This window comes from Equus przewalskii, chromosome 3 (assembly GCF_037783145.1).
Source record: "Equus przewalskii isolate Varuska chromosome 3, EquPr2, whole genome shotgun sequence".
In the NCBI taxonomy this organism is placed as follows: Eukaryota; Metazoa; Chordata; class Mammalia; order Perissodactyla; family Equidae; genus Equus; species Equus przewalskii.
In genome coordinates this window covers 43,542,236-43,567,937 of record NC_091833.1, presented here as the reverse complement: position 1 = coordinate 43,567,937, position 25,702 = coordinate 43,542,236, and the positions used below count along the sequence as shown (strand labels likewise).

At 37.9% G+C, this 25,702-nt stretch overlaps 1 protein-coding gene across 24 annotated transcripts in view; it reads left to right on the top strand.

Annotated features, from left to right (window-relative positions):
- Positions 1-25,702, top strand: part of BMPR1B (bone morphogenetic protein receptor type 1B) — a 377,755-nt gene that overhangs the window by 260,269 nt on the left and 91,784 nt on the right. Inside the window, exon 1 of one of the 24 annotated variants that reach the window (XM_070614267.1) lies at positions 4,261-4,284. The exons of 18 other annotated variants lie outside the window; for them this stretch is intronic. The gene's annotated coding sequence lies outside the window, so the exon portion shown is untranslated. Of the gene's footprint in view, positions 1-4,260; positions 4,285-8,875; positions 9,075-25,702 lie in introns of those variants that run through there. 5 more of the 24 variants (XM_070614258.1, XM_070614255.1, XM_070614262.1 and 2 more) reach the window with 5 other exon arrangements.

Genomic DNA, 25,702 nt, shown 5'->3' with positions numbered 1-25,702 from the left:
ACCACACAGAGGGCTGGCTGACTGTCATAAGCCATGAAGAGCAAGGTGATCAGATAAAGGAATGCCTGTGTAACTAAGGCTTTTTTATTAGATGGGAGTAGTATAATAATTTCATATGTTTCCATTGGACCAGTAGAGAATTGTTTTTATGTCTAAATATATCACTGGTTTTATCTCATCATGATCATTAAAGCTCATCCTCTTTACTTCCATAATTTAAGCATCTTCTGTCATTTCATGCAATTTAGCAGCTCTGATTTTGCTGTAATACTCTAGACAGAGCACAGAAAGAAAGGATTTCACTAAGACTAAAGTCTGATTTCACTGTCATGTGACATTCTTTGATTGAAGAATGTCTATACTGTGCGTTTCACTTTACTTATTGCTTACGAACTAGTTGTTTAAACGTTCAAACCAACCCCCAATCTCATGAAAATTCTCTATGTATGGAGTCTGTTAGAAAGGCTTTAATGAGATTATCAAAAACTGTTCCTTCTCATAAAAAAATTCAAATCACTAAGCAGCTGTGCTTTATGTCCAGGGACAGGTGAAGGAAGATAAGGGAATTACATATGTATCTAAAAGAGATATGCTATGGTTCAGGCATCCTTTGGCATCTACCATCTGTCATTAGGAAAATATTTCAATATACACATGACTTTTATATCATGACTTTTGGTGGGTAGAAGAGATGAAAAGATTTAGCATGTCATGAATCTGAAGTGAAAATCAGGGCATTATTACTTCTTTTATTTGAAAATACTTTTACATCCACATAGATTTTAAATAAAACTTTAGCTTTCTGTCATCTTTGTATTTCTTCTAGCATTATTATTATTTTTTTTTGCTGAGGAAGATCAGCTCTGAGCTAACATCTGTTGCCAATCTTCTTCTTCTCTCTTTTTTTTTTTTGCTTGAGGAAGATTAGCCCTTAGCTAACATCTCTGCCAGTCTTCTTCCACTTTATATGTGGGTTGCTGCCACAGTATGGCTGACGAGTGGTGTAGGTCCGTGCCCGGGATCTGAACCCACGAACCCAGGCTGCCAAAGCAGAACACACTGAACTTAACCACTTTGCCATGGGGAGCCGCTAGCATTAATTTTTAAAAGACTGCTAAGTGCACTAAGAAATGTCTAAATAATACACTGACAGCACTATTGTTGAGGCTTTCTATGGAAAAAGCTAGTATATGCTAAATAAAAACAGAACTTTATTATGAGTGTCTTCCCTTTTACTTTAAGAAACTTTTTCTCATATAATTCCTTACATACATATTCAGGTATTTTCCAAAGAGCAGAAAATAGATTTTCTAGGAGCTGTCTTCACATGGTGTGTGAACTCAAGCCATAGACCGTTCAAGTGTTTAAAGAAGAGCTATACTTTAACTCCTTTTATCTTTCTTTTATGTGTATGCTAATGTGCACTTTCCTTATTTCTAAAGTATATTCAGAGGGAGTTACAAGGAAACGTACAAGATAAAGTAAAATTGTATTGATCTTACCATTTCTATTTAAATTTTCAATTTGCTTATTTCAGTTCAAGTTGGATTTTCATGAATTTAAGGTACAATTGATTTTAGGATGAAACTAGTGATAGTATTCATCTTTAAGAAATTGATTTTGATATGAAACTGTGTTCAGATTTTTATAATGGTTAGCGTGGGATGCAAACAGGTGCTAGAGATTTTGACTTTCTGCTCAGGGATGCGTTAGCACTAATTTGATAGAGATGATAAGATCCCCTGAATACCTTTGGAGTAGAGCTTTGGGTAAGTCAAGTTAGTAGCTTCCGTGGTTCATGATTTTCACAGTGTGTAACTTAATTCTGAGGAGTCCAGGGCCAAAGTGTTAGCAATTATGATAGTAGGACATGTCTGTTGTCTTTTAACCAGACAACAAAACCCCTTTCTTATGTAGTTCCCGACAAACGGAGCAAAGTAGATTTTCTAGAACTGCCTTCTAATGGTGTGAAGAAAGCAGCCTCTTCTATTAAAACCGACTCAGACTCATCTGGTGAGGGGAGGACTATGTTACATGGCTCTGGTGGCTTCATTCCTCCCTCCACTTTTTCTTTCTCCTAAGTCTGCAGAGTTGCTCATTATGCCTCCTAAAGCACAGGCTTACTGAAGGGAAAAACCTCTTTCCTTGGTTCCAAGGCATCTCTCTCGCCTTAGTTGCTTCACTTGTGAAATGTGGTCGGTACTTGCATTAAAGGGCTGCTGGGATAGTTAAAAAGAATGTATACAAGATGCTGCTTTAAATTAATGATAATGTATCCACTTTAATTATTATCATGACTTTTATAAATAAGTAATGACATGCTCTGGAGGAGGGTTCTGTCTCTCATTGGATCTGAAACCGCTGACCTCTGAATGCACTGGTGTGGCTTCCAGAGTATCTCTTGTCCCCCCTGAATCAACAGATTTGGGGTTCAGAGTATCTGACCCCTCTTTTGCTCCAGCCCTCAGAATTTCTGGCATTCATGTTCCCTGAATGAATTTCACCAGCCCCCAGAGTCTCTGAATCCTTCATCCACTGAATGGACTGTTTCTGCCCCAGTTATTTCTAATAGAGCAAAAATATATGGGTCCCTAGCTGGTGAAGAACTTGTGTCTAATGTTATCAATGCTTAACCAGTTCCAGGCCTCATTGGCTCAGGCACATTCAGTGTTCTCTTTGAATGGGAATGGGAATAGTATTCCCTACTGCATAGGGAGGCAGTGAGAATTAAATGAGATATATGTGTTAGGTATGGAGCAAAGTGCCTGACAAATAGTGAAACTCACCAAGTGGATGTGTTCTCCTCCTCCTCTTCCTCATCCTATATTCTAACTAGAAATAACTATATTTGTCTTCCCTGGGTTCCTTGCTTCCTAGCTCCTGCCAAGAAATCTTCTTCCCATTTAGTTTTAGTTTCTGGTCTAAGATAATCATTGACCAGGTGACAGATTATTCTATAGTGATTAACAAAGAATAATCTCACGTTTTATGTATCACCTGGTTCCCTATTACTGGGGTGCAAGTTTGACCTTAGTAGCCTTTAGTGAAAAACACTAAACCAGGTAATAAATTGAACAGAATTATGCCTGTGTGGGGCTTATGGGTCCTGGGGCAGTCTGTTTTGTTTTTGTTTTTGTTTTAACTGTAGAGCTTGTCTTAGCATATTCACTGAGTTCATTTGCATTGGTAGTTTGATCATGTAAGTTGCCTTTCATTTTCTTCCTACTCTTTAATGTTAGTTGCCTTTTGTGTCTAGTCTTCTTATCTTGTATGCAGGCTGTGCATATCCTTGTTAGATTCATGGTTTGACGTGAGCTTTTAAAAAGAACTCTGCGATCTCTCAGTAGATGATATTGTCATAGATTTAAGATATCATTCTATTGTAAAATTCCACAAAGCCTCTTGCTCTGGTGGGTTTGGTTGTACTGATGATCAAATTATGCCTTCTGAGTACACACTGTTATAGTGTTTTAGGAGACTATAGTTTGGGGCTTATTCTTGTTCTTTTTAAAAAAGCTATCTCAAATCCCTTTACTGAGTTAGGGGGAGTAGCAGTGATAAAAGACCAACATTGAAAGCCTATGTCAGAAGATATTGTCGTGTCTTTCCCATAATGTTGGGCTCTAGCCTTGGTTAATAATGATAATATTTGTATTAGGTGAAAAATGGTTTATGCTGTTGCTTGGTGTTTCATTTATATTAAGATATGTTCAGAGTATTTCATAACAAATGTATTTCTTCTACTACTTCCTTTTGTAAAAGCCTCAAAAAAGATACTTTTTATATATGGTTGTTATAAACAAATTTATAGTTTTAGTGTTTGAAATATATCCTTAAAGAACAATTATTTCAGAAAAGAAATAGCAGTCTGCTAAAGCCATTGAGACCTGGTTTATAGAAAAAGTTTTGAAATTTTAAAGCTGGAGTGAAATCTGGTTGTCCCTTTGTATTTGCGTGTGAGTTTTTTTTGTTGCTAGTGGTAACTATAGAGAATTTTTTTCAAACAGCACCCTTTTGATAACAATGGTCTCCCCAAATATACTGTGGCATAGCTTTAAACTTTATTAAGTCTGTCTTGGACTCCCCCTTCCTCTCCCTGAGCAAATGGAAGAAAAGTTTGGCAGGCTCCATGCTGTGCCCTTGATTGATGTCCAGAACATCTGAAGGACTTTTGTGTCCTGCCTGCTCTCCATGAGTGCATAATGTGTGAATACTTAAAGAAGGTCAGCCCTTATCACATGTAATCTAGGCCTGAAAGCAGATCAACAGTGACAGTCATATCCCGTAAGTAAGAACACAAATCATCCTCTACATGCTTTAGACAAGTTGTGGGATATTTTTTCTCTCTTTTTACCACTTCTCTCTCATGGAGGACCTTGGCAGAGCAATGAAAGCACAGAGAAGACGTGCTCAGAATAATGTGTCCCTCTTTGGAGGGAGTAAAGGATTGTTTATTTGTAATGATGTGATGGTCTTTCACTGTGCAGCTGAAGGGAGCTTTGGGTTGTTAATGACTAGTGATGTGGAATGCTGCAAATTAGAACAGGGCAGGGAGGCAGGAGGCAGCCTGGGAGCCGCTGAAGTTTGGTCTTTATAAATGCCAAAGTCAGGAAAAAGTTTTTGTACACTTGAGGTCTGTTGTTTATTTTTTTCCCCCATAATGGAGTAACTTTTCATATCATTATGTAAGAGTATAGCTAAACATCAGAATAATAAAATGAATTAGCCAGTACAATTCTGACTGCACTTTTCTATTTTTGACACAACTAGTATGAAAAGTGGAAAAATATTTTAGTGCAAAACTCTATGGAATGGTAGGGGCCTAAAATGCTACAGCTTCTAATAGGAAGAAAGATAAAACTATTGTTTTTATGTGCCTGTGTATTTTAACAAAATTTCGATTAAAAAGTAAATGTTGTTCCAAACAGTATTAGCGGGGATGTTCAACTAATGAAGAAGATAACACTCACCTTATTGTTTTCATTCAAAATAATAATAATAGTGTTATATTTTCCTTGGATAAAAAGGAAAATGTTTCTCATCTTATCTCAAGAACTGCACTAGTTTCTTTTGAAATATAATCAGCTGCAAGAGGTAGTTGCAGTCAGTTCGCAGAGTGGAAACTAAACTGCGGATCCCTCCTGCCACAGTGAAGGCCTTGCGTCCGTGCCCGTAGGAGGAGATCACAATCAAATGCTGGGCTGGGGAGCCCTCCCCACTTCTGCCAGTCTGCGTCTCCAGCCTCATGTCGCTGCTCTCTAGGCACATCCAGTTGCTCATGTTCTCTGCAAACACTGCTCTTGCCTGACTCAGAAAGAAGTGTCTGTTCTGTCTCTTCTCTGCTTAGGGTGCCTTTGCCCTCCCTTCACACAGTGAATTCCTGCTTATCTTTGAAGCCCCAGTTCCGAGGCGCTCCCCATGGTCCAGTCCCCTCGCCCAGTCAGATTGGTCTCTCTGTACCCCTGTCCCATCCCTGCTCCCTCAGGACAGCAGGCAGCACTGCGCGCAGTATTTGGTTGTGTGTGTGTCCTCACCCGTTACAGGGTCACTTGTGTCCTGAGGCAGGTACTGTCTTTTCAGTGTTCTCATATCCCATATCCCACTCACAGTCCCCCAAATGCAGTTTAAAAACTGTATATATACATGAAATCAGGAGATATTTGGACTTTCCATGTGAAAATAAGTCACAAGTTAAAATTGTTAAAAAGTTAGTCTCAATTTAAAACTTTTTTAAATACTTCTGCTTCAATTACAAGAATATTTAATGAATTAAGTAAAAATAAATTGATTAAATAACTATTTACCTTTGTAGGTATAGTTGAATTTTTAAAACCTTGATTTAACTTAAGACATGTATTTTATATCCTTGTTTTAGTGTTCACATTATTTGTGACAAGAACAGTTTGGCAAATGTTACATTGAAGAACATTATTGTTAACAAGGGTTTTTTTGTCAGGCAGGAGAGGGCTTAGTGAGAGTCGTCGGGAAATTGCTGACCCTTTTCTGATGTCCTCCTGAGTTCTGGGCACTGTCCGTGTAGTTCATCGTCCTGAGTTTAAATGGTTGGCCCGGGCTTCTACAGGGAGCAGCGACAGGCTCGCTCTGTTCCACGGCACAGACCCCATGAATCTGGGAGGGGTGGGTCTATGCAAGGATTCTGCAAATGAGACATAGTGATGGTGTGTCCTCTCATGTTGGCAGCACTGTCTTTAGTCCTCCTTTTCTCCTTGCCTGCCCTTCTCTCATGTGTATATTTTCAAATTAAGACCTTTCTTTTTAATACTATCTCAGAGCTTGCTTTGAAGTCTTTGTACTTTAAGGTGAGTGGGCTAACTCATGCAAATCTGGACTGTTTTGCTGAGCCAGATTTCTGATCTACATGATAAGAGCTTTATTAGGTCTTTTGAGCGTAGTTGTCTGGGATCTAATTATGCATTTTATAGAACATCTCCTTCAGTGTTGGTGCCCAGTGTATGTTAAAATGATAAAGGCAAAATGGAAGGAATTAATAGAGATACATCTGAATTTCTTAGTATTATAAATGAAAGAAAGAAATCTGTATTACCAAAAAGTTTGACTAAGTGGAGACCTCTCCTCACACTTCTAATCTGATTTTCACTTCTCCTCACACAGTTGGAAGTTTAGGTTCAGAGACGCATCCTATATGCTGAAATCCTAAACCTTTTTTTTAAATTCCTCAAACCAGTCAGTTGCTCAGAGGCCTTTCATTATTTGTCTAATGTATAGTCTGAACTCTGGAACCTGCGTTCAGAGTCCTGCACAGTCTGGTTCCACTCTGTCCGGCTTTCCCTCCAACCGTTTACTAATGGAGCTGTCTGCTCCAGTAAGGTTTTCCTTCTCATGCTGTTGCACAAAGGAAATAGTTAATCCTACCTCTAATCCTTGCTCATATAATTTCTTTCCATCTCCTCTGTTGCTGTATAAGTTCAATTCATATTGCAGCATCCAGCTGTCCTTCCAATTTTTGGCCCAGTCTAATTCATTCCTTACTCTGATTTTCCGTCTCTATTCAATTTCAGGATGCTTCATCTTAAAATATCTTACATTTTTTACTTAGTTCTCTATTATATATATTACTTTTTCTGTGGTATTATAACTTCTTGAATGCATTTACTTCAGCTGTACATAGTACAAAATCAGAAATGGTTGCTGTTATGAGTTGTTTTGAACTGAATTAGGATTCTAAGGAGAGAGCAATGATTCTCTCTTTATGCTTTGAACCATTTGTGGATGCCCATATTGGGGAAATTTGAGCAGTGGGAGCTGTCCCACATTTCAGCCATTCACTCCTCGTCTCAAAGCTGAAGGCTGAGTTCCAAACTGGCAATGGAACCATGTTGTGATGTGGCTCTGAGCCGAATGTAGAAAGTTTGAAGAACAGTTTCTATTGCTTGGTTTTTGTCTGCTTTTCCCACATCTTACCTCTCTCCTCCTAATCACTCTTACTCATTTCAGAGGGTCTCAGTCCTCTTTCTTAGCGAAAAGGGATGTGAATAAATGATACCAAAAGACTGTTTCATGAACCGGCCCCAACTTACATTTTCTTGACAAGTAAGTTGCATGGCTTCCGTGAAATGCAAAATATGTAGTTTCTTAAGCTTAGGATATTCCAAGATTCCCTATCTGGTTGGAAATACCGTATTTCTGTTAAATTGCATCTCATGAAAGCGAAGGTGAAGGATTGATAATAGCATTTGTAAAATCATAAAAAGCAGTTGTTGGGCTACCCTAAACTAGAGAATAGATTTGAATGGCACCTAGTAGGGTAGTGCTGGGAGGTGCCAGTGTGTGTGTGGTGGGGTAGGGATGTCTCTTAAAAAGGAGATGATGGCAGAGATTTTTTTCTAAGAAAATAATTCTTAAGATGTCAAGTAAACACATTCTGATGATATCTTAGATAGAACCGTTAGAGTATGTCTCTGCTCTCATCCTCCGAAGTCCTTTATCGTGCAGACTGATGAGGGTTAATAACCACTTCTGTTTGTATCTCTGTTGACATTGCACTTTCTACACATACTGACAACTCATTTATATTTCTTGCTGTTCTTTTATTATTGACAATTTCCAGAGTAAAATAAAACAAATAGTCTTTTAAAAAGTTCTTCAGTGTTGAACAAGGTCACTAAGAATATCATGTAAAATGAAATTTTACAGAATGTTCATAGTTTACATTGAGGCACAATTACAGTTAAAATCTGAAAAATTGGGTAGCTTACAGTGAGTTTGTTTACATAAGATTGGTTAGGTTCACAATACTCCTGTTTTTATATATAGGAAACTTCAAACTATTGTCAGTTAAAATTGATTAATGAGTAGCTTAACTGAAATATTTTAACTTGAAATATTCATTAAAGATGTCGTTTCCATGTGGCCCTTTTTCATATTGGTGCACTTGAATCAAAGGCATTTGCTTCATTATTTAAATGTTGATGTAGTGTGAGAAAACTACTATGGTGTGACACTGATGTGTTGCAGTATTTCTACTATTTCATCCAAGAAAAAACTTTTATATCTCCTTATCTTTCTCAGTTCCTAGTTACAATTCTTAGCAGAGAAAAAACCTTGGCAAAAAAAGTAAGCTGTTTCCTGACGGCACGTTATAGGTGTGTATTGCTCTGAAATCCTTTCAGCGCTGCCCGGGAGCTTTGGGGCGCTTTGGCACGGCCAGCGCAGAGCGAAGCCCCCGCATGTGCTGGCCCTTGTGTGGGCAGCTGGGTCAGGCTCCTTTCTTAAGAAAACAATCGGGCCCGGGGTTCTCACCGCCCTTTGTTGTCCGCCCCACGAGGTGATCAGTTGAAGTCTCGGTGGTGACAGAACCAGTTTGTAACAGGCTTGTCTTTCACGGTCCTGTCTCAGGCTTGCTGGCGGGTTCGCTGGCAGCTCTGACAAGAGTGGCAGCAGAGGAGCCTCCGTGAAGGAAGGAAAGGCAAGAAGCAGGAGGTTTAGACGGGCGGGTCACATTGACTGTGCTCCTGCTGCAGTGGGTTGGCTGGAAGAACTAAACTGGCAGCTTCACATTTCCGTGCTCGTTCTTCTGTCTGTGCACACGAGGGGTAAGAAGAGCAGCGGCCCACTGTACAGTGCTGACAAGGGGCTCCGTTAATGTCTGCTTTTGTGGCTTTTATCACAGAAGGGAAAGTTCAGGCCAGAAGTTCAATGGCTAAACGTTTCCAACCCCCATCCTCCAACTGCTCTGTAATTTTACTGCTTTCTCCTTTAGGGCAAAGCTTTCTAGATAGTGTATATTAATAATTCTAAAGGGATTCAGAGTTTCTGTTCTCTCTAGGAATTAAGAATTAAATGCAGTCCAGTTTGGAACTCAAGTATGAAGCTGATTGTCAATATACTGTGACAGTTTATATGTGAATAATTTAAGAAGATAACAGTTCTAATAAACTTTGTTTTGATCATTTTAATTTGAATACTGTTAGATTTTTATGTTAGCTAATTAACTTTGAAGTCCATTACAATTTTTGTTTGGGTGCATTGAGTAAATCTCTAGTTTTATAATGGCAATAATTATAATTTGTGACTATGTCAGATGTTTATCCACATTTAAGAACAGGGGCTTGCCTAATGATTATTTTGTCCAGAACAGTTATTCTTGTATACATTTGACTAAAGGATAGCAGTTTAAAAAAATTATTTGAACATTTTAAATAAAGAAGTAATTATAAAAGTAGGTTGACTGTTTTCAAGTTAGGAGAAAGAGAACTTAATGAATATGAAACAACTACCCATGACAGTAATTTGCAGTGGGTTGGGGGTGGGGGGGGCATGAGGTTGGAAATAAGGAGATAATGGCTTTATAAAATTAAACCAGGTGACAGAGAATATGTATGAGATTGAAACACATTTATAGTTTAACCTCGTGTATGTGTGAGTGCATTTTATAGAACCATTTGGCAATACTGTTTGTTTGAGAAGTAGGTATTATTAATTGGCATGTACTTTGATTGGCACTTATAAGAGTAATGTTTTCATCATCTCAAAGTATCCCATGATGTTATTAAAATATTGTATTTTGTGACTTGGCTCCATGAAAAAATGCTTTTAATTTCTGGTATAGATAAGTGTAACTCAAAGGAGTTTTGTATATTGGTACGAAGGAACAATAGGTAGTTAATTTACCTGGTGTGCTAGTTTATTTTTCAAAAATTGTTATAATTTGGTGCCTTCTAGAAGAGAATAGAAAGGCCTCAGGGAATCTGTTTCTTAAGAATGTTCCAGGAAGCTCAAAGCATGATGTATATGAGGTGAGATTCATATTCCTTTATTCATGTTACTACTATTTCTTGATTGCCTGAAGGTAATTTTTCGTTTGTTTAGCATTTTCCTTGAAACATGTGAATACCTGAATTCGTTATTGAGCTACGTCAATAAAAAGCAAAGGGGCCATATGCTCCAGACTGAATCTTTGAATCATAAATGGCTAGGCTTAGAATACACCTTAAAATAATATTGTATAGCAGGAGGAAGCCCAGAGACATTACTTGCCTTCCTTTAGGTAGCATAACCTTTTAAACTCTCTGTCCAGGGCTCTTTCGTGTGCGTGTGCATGTGTGTTTCTACTGATTTATTATATAGCGTAGTGGTTAAGAGTATGAGCTCTGGACCCAGGATGCCTGGATTTGACTCTTAGCTCTAGCACTTATTTGATGTATAAACTCAAATAAGGCATCTCATTGGTGCTTGATTTTCTCAACTGTAAAATGGGGATAATAGTCATACATACCATAGGATTGATTTGATTACTAAATAAGTAAATACCCATAAAACACTTAGAATAGTGTCTGGTGCATAGTATTATCTGAGGGTTTGCTATTGTTAGTATCATTATTACTAATATTAATTTATGCAGAATTAGGAGACAACCAAGCTGGAAATGTAAATTGGGATGAGATTTTAAAAGAAACCGATAGCTTATTTTAGTGTGATTAACTCCTTGAATCCCAATTTACATTCCCAGGATTATGACCAATGAACTTTTCACTTTTTTCTTTTAAGGACGTTTTCTACCTGTAACTTTTATAAAAAATAAGCTTCACTGGGGCTGGCCCCTTAGCGCGGTGGTTATGTTCGCGTGCTCTGCTTTGGTGGCATCGGGTTCGCCGGTTTGGACCCTGGGTGTGGACCTAGCACAGCTCGTCAGACCATGCTGTAGCCCACACAGAAGAACTAGAAGGACATACAACTATGTACTGGGGTTTTGGGGAGAACAAAGAAAGAGAAGGATTGTCAACAGATGTTAGCTTAGGGCCAATCTTCCTCGCTAAAAAAAAAGCTTCATGGTTTTTATGATTTTGCCCTGATGAAGACAGAATGTGCAATAGACGGGGACTATGAATTTAATCAAGACTAAGCAATTTTGACTATCAAAGTTAAATATTCATTGACAACTTGTAACTGTTTATGATTATTAATTCTGTGTGTGCTTCAGTGAGAATGATGATGGCAAAAATATGTAAATGTGAAGTGCAGACAAATGAAATGGTCATGACTCTTCAGTGGATGACAAAGCCAAGATTAATGTTCTGAGACCTTAAATCCTTATTTAAAGTGAATGTGCTTCAAAATGACAACTTGAGACGTTTAGAGAGTGTGAGCTTCAAGCTAATAAATATATGTTGTTAATTAAGTGGGAACCTAAAAGTTCTGTGTGGAAGAAATATATACAATATTCCAGTTCTGCCTGAAATGGTACACAGCTCTCTAAGTCACAGTAAGTGGAAAGGAGGACTTTTCGTGTTGGGAGCAGAGCAGCTAGAGCAGACTGTGTGTAGGGAGATTCATCTGCCAACATCTTATCACTGCTTAAATCTTATCGTAAATGTTTTACTTGAGGAGACACAGGCTTAGAAAAAAGGAAGCAAGGGTACATCTTGGTAGAAGTTTTGAACTTTGTGTTGTTTGTGTTGGCACATGTGATTGCTTCAGAAATGCTTTTTTTTTTTTTTTGAGGAAGATTGTCGCTGAGCTAACATCTACCACCAATCCTCCTCTTTTTGCTGAGGAAGGTTGTCGCTCAGCTAACATCTGTGCCCATCTTCCTCTATTTTATATGTGGGATAGCTCCACAGCGTGGCTGGATAAGCAGTGTGTGGGTCCACGCCGGGATCCGAACCTGTGAACCCTGGGCTGCCGAAGTGCAGTACGTGAACTTAACCACTGCGCTGCTGGGTTGGCCCCAGAAATGAATTTTTTAAAGCTAGGGATCATGAAATGTGGAATTGCCTTCTTTCTAAAAGTGAAAATATGACCTGTAATGGTGAAAATCTGTAGTGTTCATTTCTTCTTGAAATGTGTTATTTTAAGGATTGAGCTCTTTATACTACCTGCCCTTTATTTGTGAAACACTGTGGAGAATCACAGGCAATCCTCCTGAATACCGTGCGATGTGTCAACAGTGTCAAAGCATCGTGTTGGTCCCTACCATTCTTCTTAAGTTCTGCCAAAGGAATTCAGTGAGGGTCTAAAGGTGAGAGATTGACAGACCTAAAAGCTAAAGGACTCTCTGTTTGTTGTTCTAACACATTGGTGGCAACAATGTGCCCTTCCTGACATGGATGGACCTCATGTTCTGGCATTTAAAAAGGTGAGATTTTTATTTAGCTTCCTGTTAAATGTATATGTGAACATTTCTAGTTTTTTCCCCCATAAAATCATGGTCACAGATTATTATAGCAATCAGATTGAAATCAAAATTGGCAGGGGCCAGCCCCGTGGCTGAGTGGTTGGGTTTGCGCACTCTGCTTTGGCGGCCCTAGGATTTGCCAGTTCGGATCCTGGGCGCAGACCTAGCACCATTCATCAAGCCACGCTGAGGCGGCATCCCACATAGCACAACCAGAAGGACCTACAGCTAGAATATACAGCTATGTACTGGGGAGCTTTGGGGAGAAGAAGAAGAAGAAGAAAAAAGGAAGATTGGCAACAGATGTTAGCTCAGGTGCCAATCTTTAACAAACAAGAAAAAAAGAATTGGCAAACATTTTTTTAAAAAATTGGCAGCCAACTTTTTTTTTTATCTTAGTTTGGGAGAAATTCTACATCAATAAAGAGTTACAGGCAGAAAAGGTGAGATAGGAAGTAGGAATCAGCTCTTTTTGAATACAGGAAGATGCCCAAGCTCAATGAACAAAAATAGGTCCCGGTCTCCTTGGCCCCTGCAGTTTTCTATAACCCAGATTTTCCATCCTCCCTCCTTCATTGCCAGGTCCTATTCCATAGGTTTCCTGTTGAAATACTAGTATTTGACCTGGTTGACACTAATTTAAAGTTTAAAAAAATCTGTGTTATTAAATAGTATAAGTAAAATTAAGGCAAATAGGGAATGCAGTAACAGGAGAATAACAAACAGGGCTGTGAAGGTGTAGTTTCACAATGAGAATGGTAATATTAGCTATAGGACATCAATTTTTGGTTATATTTTTCAGTGAAAAATGATCCTTGTAACCATATGGCAAAATATAGCAAAAATCTGAACTGTTAGACCAACACAGCTGTTAAATGCATAAATGTGGTTCTGTGTTTAAAATGTTTTCTACTACAGCTATTATGTGGCACTTCCAACAATTAATCTCGGCTATTAATGGGCGGTAACTGCAAGTTGTGGTGAGCATCACAGATGTGAGAAACTTGATCTCGGTGGTGATTTACCTGAGAGGAAAGTGGCTGAACTGCAGTTCTCCACTTAAATTCTGCAGAGTAGATTGATAATAGACATTCACATAAGTATTCAGTAAAAGCTCAAATTATTTGGTTTTACCTTTTTTATGAGAAGTGATGTTCTTCAAATAGTGGTGGCAATCATATATGTAAGTCATATCTATCCAAACATCTGTGCATACGTAATTTTAGTCTTTAAATTACAAATAGGTGAAGGCTTTTGGAAGAATAATAGTATTAAAAAAACCAGAGTAATTCAAATTAGGGGTTTTTTTTTTTGCCTTTGTAAGCCAATGGAATCTGAAATAACATTTACAAATCGTTTTTTGATTTAGAACTGCCAGGAACAAATTTATGAATATGTTTTCCCCCCTAACTTTTCAAATGCTTATCAATCTTTAGAATTCGTATAGGACATTGGCAAATCTTTAAAATGAAGTATTGACATTTAATTATAGAAAAATTATCTTAATCAGCTAAATTATCAAGCTTTCTTATGCTACATTTTAGGTCCAGATGGGCTATTTTGGTCTTGATTATTAGACTTTTTTCCATCTGTAAAATAACGTCCATTATTTTACATTTTCCATCATAATGGATTTTCTTTTGTGTGGAAATGTTAGAACATCTAAAGATGATTTCATGACTACATGCTCATGAATAACCTATTCTTATTGCTAGCCCCACCATTTTCCTGTTAACACTGGAGAAGCTGTGGCTTTTGGATTAACTGATTTCTCTGCTTGATAGCATCTCTCCCACATTCCTTCAGTAATTAGTTAACTATTCATGTAAAATCGCATTGTTAGTATTGATATTTTGGTTATAAAGAACAGAACCTTAAGTAGAGAAAGAAGTTGAGTGGAGACGTAAAGAAGAGCCAAAGGAAACACAGGCCTCGTGGGACCCAGATTTTCCACTCACGTGTCTCTGGGGGGCCTCCTGGGCAGTCAGTCCTCTCTTCTTTCCTCTGTGGTCTCTCCCTTCTTTCTGTTTAAAATTCTGTAATGGACACACTGTACATTTAGGATAAAATCCAGATCCTCCTATCGCCAGCAAGGCCTGGTGTCAGCGAGCCCTTGGCTGCCTTTGCAGCTCATCTCACTACTCAGGGATCATCAGCCACATCCGCCTTTTACAGTCCCAAATGGTCCAAACCTTTTCTCACCGTGGGTGTTTCACATATGCTGTTTCCACAGCCTGGAAGGTTCTTTGCCTATCTATTCTGCTTATCCATTTGCTTAAATGTCACTAAGTTAAATTTTCCTTAACAGTCCAAATTGAATGAGATCCCCTTGATATAATCCCTCATTGTAAGTTTTACTTTTCCTTTATGGCACACATCATGGTATATCATTACACACGTCACTCTCCTGCTGGAAGCTCAGCTTCCTAGAAGAAAAACCTCCATCTATTTTATTTATTGCTGTGTCCCTAGTGCAGAGCACAGTGCTTAGCATAGAGAGGGGTCTCTGTCCCTGGACATACTCATTATTTTGCACAAGACCCAAAAATAGTGTCTGCATTCCCTGATGTTCCAAAACCTTTTTTGTGTAGCTCTCTAGAGGTAACTGATAAATGTTTCACTGTCTCTTATTTTTAATTTTTTGGAGAGAGAATTTGATTGGCTACTGACCCTTACAGTAATCAAATGTAATCTGCTGGGATGTGAGTAACCCAATACCAAGATGGCCACCAGACAGGAACAGGCACTGTGGGCAGGGGAACCTTTTCTAGAAGAGGTTTTGGATTAAGTTGACAATCGAAAACATCTAATATAGGTACTACTGTCATTTATAATAGCTATACGAATGCTTCCCATACTCCTTTGTTGATAATCAATTCCTGTTGCTCACTAAGTGACTTATTTATTGCATATATGTTTAGAAAAACTATAAAAAACACTTTAATATTTTTTACCTGAACGTTGGTGTCCAGAAATGTTACTACCAAAAGTAACGGTAATATATTTCTGTAGTTTATACAGAATTAACAATAAATGAAGAGGTATGAGATTAGTTTTTTGCTTTGTTCATGTGGGAGCTGCAATGATGAGATATCAGCCAAGTGTGAGACAATTTAATATAACAAGGCATCTTAAAATTTTTTCCTGCCGTTTCTGTTTTTCTTCCCATATAAGCTGTGCCATGGCCACGAGCATGCAGCTTCAGAAAATCTGAGGACAGGTTTGTTTTGCCAACTCTGTATGAAACTATCTGTTAGGTTTGTAGAAATATTCATGATCAAACTATGTCTTTGCTAAAGTCTTTAGCTTTATTTTGATTTCTCTCTAAAAGAAAACTAAGGCAATATTTTTTTCAAATCTGAAAAAATAATAACCTGCCAATTATAATTGTGTATAACTTTAATGATTATGCACTTTTTTATGGGGCTAAATCTCAACTGAATGTTTGTCTTGGTTAGAGTTGATGTGCTCAGTTGAGTATTGTTTTCAAATTCCATTACAAAGTCTTATTATGTTCCTATTTTGGAAAAAAAAGGTTAATGTTGTAAGAGTAACATGCTGTATTTACCCATGAACTCTTAGCTCATTTGAGTGCGGGAATGAGTAACAGCTCACTGGAGGAATATTTGAGGGGCTCTCTGAGTTTAACTTAGGCTCCAAAATCAGCTGAAGTTATTGAGAACTGTGCAGTGACCTGGAAAACAGCAACAAAAAGGAGTTCCATCCTGACATGGTAACAGAAGAAGGGTAGATGCCACTTAATTGAAGTTGCTAAACAAATTGCCTTTTTACTTCCACACTTTGTTGCACATATTATACATACCCACACACATATGTTTCTTATATATAGGTTTTCATAGGATTATTACAGTTTATTGAAATCAGAGAATATCACTAAATATTTCCTCCTACTTAATTTCCTATGCCCTCAGTGAAAACCTGTTCAAATTGGGGGATGGGTCTAAAGGAAAAGGACCCTCGTGCTGAGTCACGCGATTTCACAAACATATGACATCCTTTCAGTGGACATTTCTGCAGATTGTTTTTGGCCTGGATTTTATGAATATGCACTAAACAGTATATTTGTAATATGCACTTTAGTAGCTATTATGAATATTATTATTCTACTCTACTTAACCTCTTAGAGTGAAAAATAAAATTTTCTGTCTTTTTTTGTTAAACAGACTTAATGACAAACATCTTGCAAATTAGATTTTCATATATTTCATCTCTTTCTTATGCTCAATTTAATCTATCAAAGCCACACATTGTAGAAGACATCTGGTATTGAGCTTAAACAGCTGGGTTTCATTTGTAAAGGTTTTGAGCAAATTTTGGTGCTGGCCAACAATAATAGAACAGTTGGCCAATATGTTTTCTTTGTGGCAGCTTGGTGCAGTGTGGCAGGAGAGACCTGAATTCAGGATCAGGTGATTTTCCGCCTCTTTCTGTCTGGACTGGTGGGACCTGAGGGTTTTATGCAGACATTGTAGTGAGCGCTGGCTGAGGGCTTGCTGCAGTAACTGTTGGCTAGGAATCTGCCGGTGAACAGTGTGCTATCAGCATCCATCCATTTGAGAAACAAGGCGTCTGCGGTTCTCCTCACACGTGGTTCAGTGTATTACCTACATCAGAATCACTGTAGGTCATCTTTAAGATGCAGTTCCCTGTACCCTATCCCAAATCTACTGAACCAGATATTTGGGAGCTGAGCCCAGAAAGCTGCAATTGATTAAGCTACCCCAAGGGATTTGGTACACACTGGATTAGAGTTAATAAATTTCAGTTCATTCTTTACCTCCAGACGGAACCTCTAACCCTTCTTTTCTGACCAAGTGAAGAACCCATTTTATTAATGTGTATATAAAGGGGATTGTCAGAATTTGTTTCAAAAGTAACTTACCCAGATACCCAGTTTAGATGTTCTTTCATAAAATATTACATTAGTATGACCTATTGTTTAATAAAACAATTGTCCTAGCGCTATTAAAATATTGCCCTTGATGGTAAGGGATAGTAAGTCTTAATTTGCTTGGAACAATCCAAGTATGAACTGAAGGATTTCTTGAAGAGTGAAAAAGAAATGAGAATCCCGAATTTCCTATCTCTTTCTCACACATGTTAAGTAATTTCTGTCTCCAGGTGATCATTGAACACCTGATAGGCTTCTGGAAATGTTGTCAGAGTTTGGCGCTGTGAAATCACCATGTTGCTCGGGTACTCCTGCGCCCTGTGCCCATCTCCAGTCATATTCCACAGATTATTCCCAATGAAAATAGTTTGTCTTTGTGGCTATATAGATCATTTGGGGTACTACTCTGGAAATAAGCCAAGTCATAACTCTCTTCTTTGCTTCTGCTGGAAAAGTTGTATGCCAGAATTCTTACTCCTCTAGGTGAGTATCTTGTTTTGCTGGTTCTGAGTCCAGAATTGAGTTTTCCAGACAAACACTTGTGAGTTCCAGGGCAATGGAAACATACCCAGGGAGTGTGTGGTTGATGGGAGGGTTGCCTCTTTGGAAGTTAATAGGAAGTGACTGTCTGTTGTTAAAATGTCATTAACTGGAAATGTACTTTTTACCTTATCTTGCTTGGGAAATTATCACTCAAGATAGTCACTTTAGAGAGCTCCTGCATTACCCCAGGGACCTGATTTAAAATAAACACACACACACACCACTTAATGTAGGCAGGTGACACCCCAGAAATATAACATTAAAAAAATGCTTGGCATTGTCTCATTCCGTGGTCCGTGTCATGCATGAGCTACATCTGCAGCTTTTGAAAGTTGCTGGAGGAAGCTCAGCAATGCAGCTGTCTCTAATGTACTGTGAACCTTGAAGAGGAATTTCCTTTCAAGTAAGAACGGAAGTAGTTTGTGTGTGGGATGATGGAGCTGAAGGTTTCCTTTAACAGAAATAAAGTGCCATTATATAAACAAACATCTACACAGCCTAAAGTAAACCCAGGAGAAATATCTGCTATAGGCCCCTACCTTCCTATGTGAAAAAGAGCTAGTTAATTTTAATGATCTACTTGTGTTTTCTCATTTTCACAAGTGAGGAAAATAAGGCCCACAGTTGTGAGGTGACTTATATAAAGTCTCGCTATTACTTTTAGAGCCAGAACCAGAACTTGGGATTTCAGAGCTTTAGTTCTTTTATTCTTTTAGGAATGGCATTTAAGTCTGACTTCAGGATTGCTGTTTAGGCTGAACATTAGAAAGTCCACACAAAGTCTTTAACACATGAGCATTTTATTTGAGAGAGATTACAAAAACATACACCGCCACCACCATGAATAAGTATTCCAGTATATCAATAAAGCTCAGAGCCGGTCACTTCTGCTTTGATTTTCTTATTTATTCTAATGCATAATAGTTTGTAAAAAGTGCTCTGTATTCAGCCACACTTAGGCAGTGTAATTTAGCACTCATGGCAGTGAAGCTTTGCAGTTTGTTCTGAGCATGATCACTCACCATCTGAGGTGAGAAGACAAAGTTAGGAACACATCTGAGTTATTTTCTAGGAAAAGAATTTGCATTCTGTGTTGAAGAATGGATCATCCTTCCCTTTGTTCTCTTCCTGAGATTTCCTGCAAATGTTAAGCTAAAGAGATTATTTATAAGGTATCCTGAGTAGCCCTGACTGTAAACAAGGAATGTGACGGGCAGCTTTACACCTTGAGAGTGTGTGCTGACACCTCCCCAGGCTTGTCTCCTAATGCTGACAAAACACGGTTATCAACCCTGTCCATCGTACAGGATCACTTGTACTGGGAGCCTTTAGATTTACACACTGGATCTTATGGTTTGGGGCAGTTGCTGTAGAATGTTTTAGAATAATTGATGAACTGTCTTTACCAGGTAAAATGTCTGTAGTGTTTATCCTGATTTTTCTACCTCTTCATTGACTGTTTCTTCTGTGAATCCAGACCATGGTTTTGGAAACTGAAAGAGAATATGTGGTCTTTTGTTCTGTGGCTTTGTTTTGATTCTTATATTTGCCACTTAAGGGGTTTGAAAAATCTGCTGAGGATTTCATGTCACCTATTTGGGCTCACAAGATACTTGAGCAAAGTTACCCCCTAAAAGTTCTATGTTGTTTTCCTTAGTCTAGATTGTTTGTTAATCCTGTGGCTTTCATTACCTTATTATCTACAAAATAATCAGAAGGGTTAGGGGTGAAAAAGAAAGCAGCGTTTTTATAGTTACATTAAATACTAATCGTCTAATAGATAACTGACGTATTTCATTTGTGATTTTATAATTCACAAATCTAAGGATACAGATGTCAGCATTGTGATTTTTTAACTTGTGAATGTCTGCATTTGTAGATGTTAAGAACAGAGCGAGGGAGGGATGCTTGCTCTTCTAGATATAAACACTTACTATGGTTTTACAGTTTAGGAGCTATAGTAATTTAAACAGTGTGGTGATGGCCATGGGCAGACATAGACTGATAGAACATAATAGAGAGTCACATGCATAAGGAAACAGTATGTGTCGGAGGGGACTCTGGGATCAGTGGAGCAAGGTGGACCGTATGAAAACCTCACCTCATACCGTGTGTGAAAATCAGCTCCAGGTACATCAGAAAGATAAATGTAAAATTCAAAAATTGGAAATGTTTGAAAGGAAATAATAACAGCTGATGTTCTAAGTATTCTTCTCAACACTTCACATATATTAACTCATTTGGCTTCCATAAAACATGAGATAGGGGCTTTTATTATCTTCATCCTATAAATGAGGAAATAGGTTCAGAGAGCTTAAATAATTTGTTTCTGGTTAGAAAGTTAATACATGGTAGAGTCTAGATTCAAATCAAGATAGCCCAGTTCTTGTGTCCATTCCATTAGCAGCTATGCAATACAACATCTTTTAGAGGAGAATATTTATATAACTTAAAGTTAAGGACAGATGCAAAAAAGACAAAAGATAAAATATATTAGAATTTCTTAACAGTAAAATTAATAATAGTTCAATACATCAAATCACAAGCGAAAGAACGGCTCACACACTTGGAAAGCATGTTGCAAGACATGTAACTGAGAAATATTTATAATCAATTTTATGTAAAGAATGTCTTCAAAAGTGAGAAAATACAAAAAAACAAAAGAGCAGACCATTCACAGAGAAGAAGATGGAAATATAGGAAAAGAAGCTGAATAAATAGAGAAATGCAAGTTAAATTGATATGAGCTACCACGTTATAGCCAACAGATTGGCAAAATAATTAACAGTCTGAGATTATCAAGCTTTTGCAAGGAGGTGGAGAAATGGGAACCCTTAACCAGTGTTAGTTGAAATGTAAGTTCTTTCAACCGTGTTGAAGAGTGTTACATCATTTATAGATCTAGATGGTAATTATGTAAAAAAGTTCAGAAAGTTAAGCAATAATTTCTTAGATATGACACCAAAAGCACAAGCAACAATAAAAAAAATAATAAAATGAATTTCATCAATTAAAAAAAACTTTTTCACTTCAAAGTACATCATCAAGAAAGAGAAAAAAGAGCCCACGGAGTGGGAGAACATATTTGCAAATCATATATCTGATAATGGACTTGAATCCAGATTGTATAAAGAACTCTTATAAATAATTAAAAAAAACTCGATTTTAAAAATGGGCAAGGATCTGGCCATATGCAAATGACCAATAATCACATGCAAAGATGCTCAAACACCATTAGCTATCAGTGAAATTCAGATCAAAGCCACAGTGAGATGCTATTTCACCTACTAGGATCACTATAATCAAAAAGATAGTAACGAGTGTTCTTGAGGATGTGGAGAAACTGGAACCCTCATACATACTTCTGGGAGTGTAAAATGGTACAAACATTTTGGAAAACAGTCTGGCAGTTCCTCTTAATGTTAAACATTTGGTTACCGTATGACCCAGAAAGTTCAGTCCCAGGTATATATCCCAAGAGATATGAGAACGTAATGTCCACAAAAAACTTGTATACAAACGTTTATAGCATCATCATTCATTATAGCCAAAAAGTGAAAACAACCCAAATGTCCATCAGCTGATGATTGGATAAACAAAGTGTTGTATATTATATAATAGAATATTATTTGGCAATAAAAAGGAATGAAATGCTGATACATGCTGTAACATGAATAAACTTTGAAAGTGTTATGCTAACTGAAAGAAGGCACATGCAGAGACCACATGTTGTGTTTTTCTGTTTATATGAAAAGTTCAGAATAAGTAAAACTATACAGACAGAAAGCAGATGAGTTGCCCCAGGTTGCCTGGGGTGGGTGCCCAGGGCAAGAGTAGGGAGTGCCTGTTGGTGGGTATGCTGCTTGTTTTGGGAGTGATGAAAATGTTCTAAAATTAGATTGTGATATGATTGCACAACTCTGTACATATACTAAAAAGCATTGAATTGAATGTGTTAAATGGGTGAATTTTATGGCGTTTGAATTATATTTCTATAAAGCTCCTGCGAATATTCATAGGGGTGATAAGTACTAAATTTAGCATAGTGGAGAATAAGGGAGGAGAGGGGCTGGTACTCATCTGGCTTTATTCTATAATATTTTATTCCTTAATGATAAAAAAAAGTGTTAAAGTTTTATAAAAATGAGTTATGACAACGCAGTATTCTCTTTTTTTGTATGTTTGCAGAATTTATTTTTAATAAAAGAGATAACCAGAAACAAAATTAAGTACATACCCACCCCCACCCCACCCCCTTTCAGCTAGAAAGCATTATGGCTTTTCCTTTTTCGCTAATAATTGAAGACTTTGGTTCCAGAAAATATTTTCTACAAATGAAATATTGAATTAGGGCTCCTACATTGACTATTGTTTGCTTTTTCTAATATCAATGATAATATTTTATCTCTGAAATCATAATTTTAGTGAGGCAGTTTTGTCATTTTATTAGTTGGTTTATGAGAACACTTCTTTGCGATTGAGTTACTGTTAGTTCTGGTTAAAATCAGATCATTTTTTCTTTGCTTAAAAACTTCGCAGAGTAGCTCACCTGCAACTCTGCTTACTCAATTGGGGGAAAAGAGATTTTCTTTGGACAGCTGCTGTTCCTAATGCTGGGTCTGGGCCTCATGGGAATCTACTAATTTGCCTGTGAACCTCTATCTTGAACTCTCCCTACGCAGATTAGAAGATTGTCTTGAGGACAGAGACCGTGCCTGGAGGCCAGGAGGCTCATTCCTGAATCCCACGTGCCCTTTGCTTTTCTCCTTGTTCAGGTGGCAGAAATGCCTTTCCTGTCATAGGGTAGAGTGTTGGGAAATTGCCTGTACTGACAAGCCCTTCTCAGATAGGAGGAGTCATAGTCATAACAAAAACATTTTTTCCCCAGAATATTGTTTCGTGTTTCTCCCACTCAGGGCTGTGGTCAGCATAGGGCAGGAAAATGACCTTAGGGCCTTGAGGTTTGTACATCAGAGTATTAATAACAAGTGGTGTTAAAGCTGATTCAGGGTAAGTTGGACTATAGTTGTGGCAGCATTCAAATACAGTTGCCCTGTAGAGTACAGGTTAAGTAAAAGTTCCTTCTTTTAGCTCTAGAGCCTATAAACATAAGAGCGATTGGAATAGTTTAAACAAAAATCAAAAGATGAGAAAATGTGGGAAGTGAGAAGTTTATGTGGGGAAGTAGAAATTGGCACACAAAAGCTGGGCTGTGACTAGCTGGTGGTTTTCAAATTGTGGTCCCTGCATCAGCATTACGTGGGAACCTGCTGGAAATAGAAATTCTTGGGTCCCAAACCAGATCTACTGAATTAAAACCCTCAGGGAATGGGTCCAGAAATTTGAGTGTTAACAAGCCCTCCAGGTAATACTGTTATGTGGCTAAAGTTTGAGAACCACTGGACTAAATTATGGTGCTTTTTTTCAGTGCCAGGTGAGTAAGCTTGAACTTGATCCCACAGGCAATGGAAATTCGTGGAAGATTTGTGAGTAGAATTGTGGATGATTGCTGTTTTAGTAAGATAGTAGAGTCTTCTGCCTTATTTTTCTAGCAAAGAAATTTTAGTTTAGGGAAGTATAAAAATGCCACACTATCTAGCAATCTGATTTAATCCATACATTTCAGAAGGCTATATTACTTTGTTGTTTCTTAAATGTGAGAGTTGTTTCACGACTTAGTAGAAATTCGGAAGTTTCAAACTTACATGATTTTTATTCATTATAAATTATAGAACAATGCTTTCTTTTGTATGCCATTTTATTCCCCAAACTTAAAATGTTTTGCAGATTTAATAGGACCTAGGTGTACTCTTAAATCCTGAAGATATTATCCAAATAATTTTAGAAAATGGCTGAGGGCATTCTCTAGGTCACTTTACTGTGTAATTTTTTCCCAAGTATGTTTTGCATTTTAAATGTTTTCATTTTTTCTCTTAATCTTGTTATGTATCAGTAACACATGATGTGTTGGCATCTTCTGGAAAAACACATTTGTTCCAAGTGAAAAGGACTAGGTTCAGAAAATGTAGTCGGCCAAGACGTTTACCCAACAGAAACCTATACTGAATCTAAAACTAATGTGCTCACATTTTCCATCGGAATTAAAATGGAGTAAAGCCAAGAAGACACTATAAGAAGTTTGCTGGTCTCTGCCCTGCACGAACAGCATTGACCAAATATGTCATTTAGTCCTGTAGATAATAGACAACGTGTTGAAAAAGATCTTTTAAATCTGAGATGTAAATCTTTGTAAATCTGAGATGGGACTGACTGCACAAAATCTGATTATATTACCCCTCGTCTTAAGGAGAGTCATTTAAGACTTAAGATTCACTGGAACGATTTTATTTTACTTCCCGATGGTCTTATTTTTGTGTTTAAATGGAAAGTTGGTATTAAAATGCAGTAGGCATTTTTACTCTTTAACCACCTAATCCTATAAAATATCCAGAGCGTATTAGACTTAGATCTTGTCAAAGAATTAATTAACTGTTTGGGAAAAGGCAACAGCCTTTTCTGATGGGAATCAGAAGAACGGAATTTCAATTATTGTCCTGCTACTAAATACTTACGTGACTTTGAACGTAACATTTAGTGTCTCAGAGGATGAAGGGATGTATTAAAATATTGAAATAGTTCATATGCAAAGTTGGTTTGGGGCACAAATATTGTATCTTTAAAATAAACATATAATGACTTAGAGAAACCATTTGTTAATTCCTTAATTTGTCATACTTTTATTACACAACTAATATCGTCCAATTTTGTAATATGCCCTGTGGGTTCCAGGAGAATATTCCCTGGTCACATTGTGGGGAGGAGGCAGACAAATATGAGGAATGCTTTGGGAACAGATAGGTGTGTATCTGACTTAACAACTCAGTTGACAGCTAAAGGCTGATGAGGAGTTATCTGGGCAAAGAAAGGAAGTGAACAAGTTCCAGATAGAGGAACCAATGTGAGCAAAGTCCCAGAGAGTTCTGAGAGAGCATGGTATGGCCCGAGGACTGCAGAGTGGAAGGTGAGGGGTAGTCTATGGCTAATTTGAGGTTGTAAGCAGGGGGCAGAAAATGAAGCTGTGTGTGGGCCAGGACTATGAAGCACATACTGTTTCCAGTGGGGTCGTATAGATCCATGACTGGCTTTTAAGGACGGAGTAACATAATCCTGTTTCCCAAACTTCCCTTTCAGTTAGTGGCAGTTCCATCCTTCTAGTTGGTTAGGACAAAACCCATGGTATTATTCTGAGGTCTTCTTTATCGCTCACATAGTACATATAGACCATTAGAAAATGATTTCAACACTATCTGTATTGGGCAGCCATGTGCACCACTTCAGAATCCTCTCTTGGAACTATTCCTCACTGCTGTCACGGCTGCACCCACCAGTTCCATGAAGACATTGCCCTGCTTTGTAAAGATGGAACTGGGTACCTTCTTACCTCTCAGCCTCCTGCCCTGCAGCGTCTCTGATGTAGCACCTGGAACTCTAGCAGGAACCATTCTGTACTCAGGCACAACTTGCAAGGAAGAGGCAGATAACTGTCATGGGCCAGATATGACCAGTGAGATGGCGGGGAGGGGGTGGGGGAT